At 45.6% G+C, this 6,000-nt stretch overlaps 1 protein-coding gene across 3 annotated transcripts in view; it reads right to left on the reverse strand.

Annotated features, from left to right (window-relative positions):
• Window positions 1–5,215, reverse strand: part of LOC128684242 (serine/arginine repetitive matrix protein 2-like) — a 399,930-nt gene extending 394,715 nt beyond the window's left edge. For all 3 annotated transcript variants that reach the window (XM_070094039.1, XM_070094041.1, XM_070094032.1), the window contains exon 1: window positions 4,969–5,215. The gene's annotated coding sequence lies outside the window, so the exon portion shown is untranslated. The remainder of the gene's footprint in view (window positions 1–4,968) is intronic.
• Between the last annotated feature and the right edge of the window lie 785 nt (window positions 5,216–6,000).

The following is a 6,000-nucleotide window of genomic DNA, read 5'->3' on the forward strand; positions in this document are numbered from 1 at the left end:
GAGAAGGAGCTTGGCGTGGGTATAACACCGAGAATGTCTCCGGAAGCACACATCAGCCAGATAACTGCTGCAGCATACGGGCGCCTGGCAAACCTGAGAATAGCATTCCGATACCTAAGTAAGGAATCTTTCAAGGCACTGTACACCGTGTACGTCAGGCCCATACTGGAGTATGCAGTACCAGTTTGGAACCCGCACCGGGTCAAGCACGTTAAGAAATTAGAGAAGGTGCAAAGGTTTGCGACAAGGTTAGTTCCAGAGCTAAGGGGAATGTCGTACGAAGAAAGGTTAAGGGAAATCGGCCTGACGACACTGGAGGACAGGAGGGTTAGGAGAGACATGATATCGACATACAAAATACTGCATGGAATAGACAAGGTGGACAGAGAGATGTTCCAGAGAGGGGACACAGAAACAAGGGGTCACTCTTGGAAGTTGAAGACTCAGATGAGTCACAGGGATGTTAGGAAGTATTTCTTCAGTTATAGATTGGTCAGGAAGTGGAACAGTCTGGCGAATTATGTAGTGGAGGCAGGAACCATACACAGCTTTAAGACGAGGTATGATAAAGCTCATGAAGCAGGGAGAGAGAGGACCTTGTAGCGTTCAGTGAAGAGGCGGGGCCAGGAGCGGAGTCTCGACCCCTGCAACTACAATTAGGTGAGTACACACAACAACAAAGGGTGTTACTGACTTGTGTAGTATGTAAAGCCTCTGAAAATACTATCAGGAGAAGTGTAGTGGAACACCTAGAAAGGAACGGCTCATATATGACAACCAACACGATTTCAGGGATGGAAAATCCCGTGTAACAAGCCTGATGGAGTTCTGCAACAAGGTAACAGAAGACAGCAGAGAGAACGATGGGTAGATTGCGTTTTCTTGGAATGTAAAAAGGCTTATGTGTAGATGAATGATTCAGAGAACCGACATGTTGATAAATTAGACACATGTGCAACACTTGGGTATCTTTAATGAGGAAACGTGTCGCCACACAGTGGCTTCATCAGTCCATACAAAGGAGAATGGTGAAGAACAGTTGGAGTTTGAGGTAATCAGTCCCTCAGCCTTGAGTCGATGTAGTCAGTCCATCAATCTTGAAACGATACCCAAGTGTTACACATGTTTTTAATTTATCAGACTTATGATACATTACTGCAAAAAGAGACAGAAAAAACATTGTAATGGATCAAGGAATACCTAACAGGAAGGAAACAGTGAGTGATGGTACGTGACGTGTTTGGCTGAGCTTGTGTCGAGTGGGGTTCCACAAGGCTCAGTCGTATGGCTGTGGCTGTTTATTGAATATATGGATAAGACAAAAGTCAGAGTTGTCCTTGTTCAGAGTCGATGTGAAACTGAGGAGAATACAAGCGGACGAGAATCATGAAAAACTACAAAGGGATCCAGACAGGCTGCAAGCCTAGTAAGACAAATGGCTCCTAGAGTTTAACCCCACCAAGTGCAAAGTTTTGAAGAATTGGGGAAGACAAAGAAGACCGCAGATGGAGTACAGGCTCGGGGGTCAAAGGCTACAAGCCTCAGTCAAGGAAAAAGAAAAAAAAATGGCCATAACTATGATTATAATTGTTAAAGAAGTGGACGGTAAGCCAGTGGAAGGCCTCGGTCCGATGACCAAAAGCTCCAACAGCGGGTTATCATCTAAGACCCGCGTCAAGAAACACTTCCTGTTTCCTGATGAACCTAAGCTAACATAAGGAAAATGATCTTTGGATGATTATCATGCTGAGCACATCGCCTAGTGAACACATGAGAAAGTGTGAAAGTCTGCAACAAGACTAGTCTCGGAGCTAAGGGGTATCTCCTATGAGGAGAGGTTAAGGAAACTCATCATGATGACACTATAGGATAGGAGGGTATGGTGGAAATAATAAACATGTATAAAATACCGAGAGGAATTGCCAAAGTGGACAGGGCTAGAATGTTTCAGAGACGAGACACAGCAACGAGGAAACAAAACTTGAAGTTAAAAACTTAGATGAGTCATAGGGATGTTAGGAAAAATATCTTGAGCCTCAGAGCCGTCTGGAAGAATCTGGAGTGTGATGTAGCAGAGGAAGGATATATGCATAGCCTTAAGAAGAGATATGATAAGGCTCTCGGAGCGTTGAGTGATCTAGTAGTGACTAGCAGAGGCAAGGTCAGGAGCTATGAATCGACCCCTGCAACCACATGTAGGTGAGTAGGTGAGCGGGCACACACACATACAGAGAGAGAGAGAGAGAGAGAGAGAGAGAGAGAGAGAGAGAGAGAGAGAGAGAGACAGACAGACAGAGAGACAGACACAGACAGACAGACACAGACAGACACAGACAGACACACACACACACACACACACACACACACACACACACACACACACACACACGCACACACACACACACACACACACACACACACACACACACACACACACACACACACACGCACACACACACACACACACACACACACACACACACACACACACACATCTTCTTGGACTGCAAGAAGGCCTTCGACACAGTTCCTCACAAGAGATTAGTGCAGAAACTAGAGGATCAGGCGCGTATAACGGGAAGGGCACTGCAATGGATCAGAGAATACCTGACAGGGAGGCAACAACGAGTCATGGTACGTGATGAGGTATCACAGTGGGCACCTGTGACGAGCGAGGTCCCACAGGGGTCGGTCCTAGGACCAGTGCTATTTTTGGTATATGTGAATGACATGATGGTAGGAATAGACTCAGAGGTGTCCCTGTTCGCAGATGATGTGAAGTTAATGAGGAGAATTAAATCAGATGAGAATCAGGCAGGCCTTCAAAGAGCCTGGACAGGCTGGATACGTGGTCCAGCAACTGTCTTCTCGAATTCAACCCTGCCAAATGCAAAGTCATGAAAATCGGAGAAGGGCAAAGAAGACCGCAAATAGAGCATAGGCTGGGTAACCAACGACTGCAAACCTCACTCAAGGAGAAAGATCTTGGCGAGAGTATAACACCGAACACGTCTCCGGAAGCACACATCAACCAGATAACTGCTGCAGCATATGGGCGCCTGGCAAACCTGAGATTAGCATTCCAATACCGAAGTAAGGAATCTTTCAAGACACTGTACATTGTGTACGTCAGGCCCATACTGGAGTGTGCAGCACCAGTTTGGAACCCACACCTGGTCAAGCACGTCAAAAAATTAGAGAAAGTGCAAAGGTTTGCAACAAGACTAGTTCCAGAGCTAAGGGGTTTGTCCTACGAAGAAAGGTTAAGGGAAATCGGCCTGACGACACTGGAGGACAGGAGGGTCAGGAGAGATATGATAACGACATATAAAATACTGCGCGGAATAGACAAGGTGGACAAAGACTGGATGTTCCAGAGAAGGGACACAGACACAAGAGGTCACAATTGGAAGTTGAAGATTCAGATGAATCAAAGGGATGTTAGGAAGTATTTCTTCAGTCATAGAGTTGTCAGGCCGTGGAATAGCCTAGAAAGTGATGTAGTGGAGGCAGGAACCATACATAGTTTTAAGACGAGGTATGATAAAGCTCATGGAGCAGGGAGAGAGTGACCCGGTAGCAATTAGTGAAGAGGCGGGGCCAGGAGCTATGAATCGATCCCTGGAACCACAAATAGTTGAGTACAAACAGGTGAGTACACACGTACAAACCAACACACACACACTTGTACACTCACACATACACACCCACTCATGTACACACACCTGGATTACTTCATACAACAAGTTGAAATCTCCTAGGAAGACCTACACACGTGTGTGTGTGTGTGTGTGTGTGTGTGTGTGTGTGTGTGTGTGTGTGTGTGTGTGTGTGTGTGTGTGTGTGTGTGTGTGTGTGTGTGTGTGTGTGTGTGTCAGTATGAAGATGACCGAAAATGGCGAGGCAAGTGTTGGGTCCGCCCCGGACCCTCAACAAACCAGTCATAATGGTCCGAGACTATTACCAAACGATGTGTGGTAGTGGTCCCCGACCAGTTATCATGTGGCAAGTGATAATGAGCCTGGATCATTATAACGAAGCAAGTCACAGTGGTACAACACTGTAAAGCTATCTAAAGATTCTTTTGGCAAGTTTCCAGCCATGCTATTGTGACCTTTATTCTTGATGATAATAATAATAATAATAATAATAATAATAATAATAATAATAATAATAATAATAATTATTATTATTATTGTTATTATTATTATCTTCATTTTTTTAGCAGCTGTAGTATGAAGCGCTTAACCCATAGGGGTCATACAGCAGCTGGGGAAGAGATAATCGGGTATGATCTGAGGTCAGTGAAGTATGGCTTTAGTTCCTTGGATCAAGAGCCTCTCACCAGCCTCCAGACACCTTGAAGGGACTAGAAGTGATAACAGGAATAACGGTAACAGTGATACGGTCAAAACGGAAGATATAACAGGGGGGGAAGAGGAGGTTCAACAGAGCTTCAACAGGGTTACTAAGACTGGCCTTGAACAGGAACAACGTCAACAGGAACAATGGTAACAGGAACAACGGTAACAACGGTCACAGGAACATCTATAACAGAAACTGTAACAGGAACAATGTAAACAGGAATATCTTTAACATGAACAGTGATAACAGGATTATTATAATAAAAAACAAGCGCTAAACCTACATGAGTTACACAACTGATAACAGGAGCAACGGCAACAAGAACGATAACATGGACAACAGGAAGGGTAACAGGTACAAAAGTAACAGGAGCAAGGGTAACAGGAACAACGGTAACATTAACAATGAAAACAACAGTAAGGGTAACACGAACAACAGTAACAGAAACGGTATGCGCAACAGATAATATAGCAAGACTAGGTCAGGTTTGTGTCGCAATTCCCTCCCGTTGACATCCTTCAACCTCACCCCTGGCTAGCCAACGGCACCCTGGTCCCTACAACAGACCATTAACAGCAACAACGGCAGAAAACAGTAACTTACCTCTCAGAGGACAAACGGGCAGTCAGGTATCACCTTATTTGGCCCAGAGTATTAAAAAAAAAACACTGTTTATCAATAATCACTCTCCCTTGCGGGTTTGGCGCACTCACACTCACTTAACAAGGCTGTTAAACCGCAGCGATTATTAATTAAGGTTTATTGTCCCGCGTTAGCACGTCAAGAGTTGTTTACTTGTAGGTTGGATACGAGGAGGAGGAGGAGGAGCGTGCACGTGCACCCCCCACCAGTGTCAACACCAATCTGAGCTCGGGGTGAGGGGTGCCTACACTCCCCAACCCTGGCAACACCACCACACTTGCTATGCTTTACAATTACCTGGCTTTATTTCACCCTGTTAACTGTCTCTATTTTTGTTTGTTATGCTGCAAATGGAAGGGTTGGAGAGGGGTGATGACGTGGGGGAGATGTTTCTGGTGATTGATGAGTTGGGAGGGTAGGAAAATCGTGGGTTGATGTGGGTGGTGGAGGTGTGTGCCAGCTGGATGCCCAGGTCCAGTTAGCCATCATGGCGGCCCAAGATCAACCAGAAAAAAAAGGAAAACATTACGACATTTTTCATTATTATTCACCTTACAGAGGCCGATGTAGGCGTGCCATATGACAGACTCGAACCTCCGTCTTGGGGAATCACATCCCAGTCCTTCGATGGTCATATTTCTTGCAGGAAAGAGGTTAATTTAGCAATAAAGGTTCACAAAGTTTGTAAGTCACATAAGCTGAAGGACTCGAACCTCCGTTTAGGTGAACACGAACACCGTTTTCCCACAAGGAAAGAACGTAAATCAACGGACTTATGTTACCGTTTCTCATACGACTTTAAGCTGGAAGAGTGCTAGGGTCACAACCGACACAACCCGGGTTCAATCCTGAGCAGGGTTAGACGAATGGCAAGTGTCTGTAGACCACAGCAGTGGGTGACAACCCGGTCACCCAGCAGTGAGTGACAACCAGGTCACCCAGCAGTGGGTGACAACCAGGTCACCCAGCAGTTGGTGACAACCCGGTCACCCA

This window comes from Cherax quadricarinatus, chromosome 4 (genome assembly GCF_038502225.1).
Source record: "Cherax quadricarinatus isolate ZL_2023a chromosome 4, ASM3850222v1, whole genome shotgun sequence".
NCBI classification, from domain to species: Eukaryota; Metazoa; Arthropoda; class Malacostraca; order Decapoda; family Parastacidae; genus Cherax; species Cherax quadricarinatus.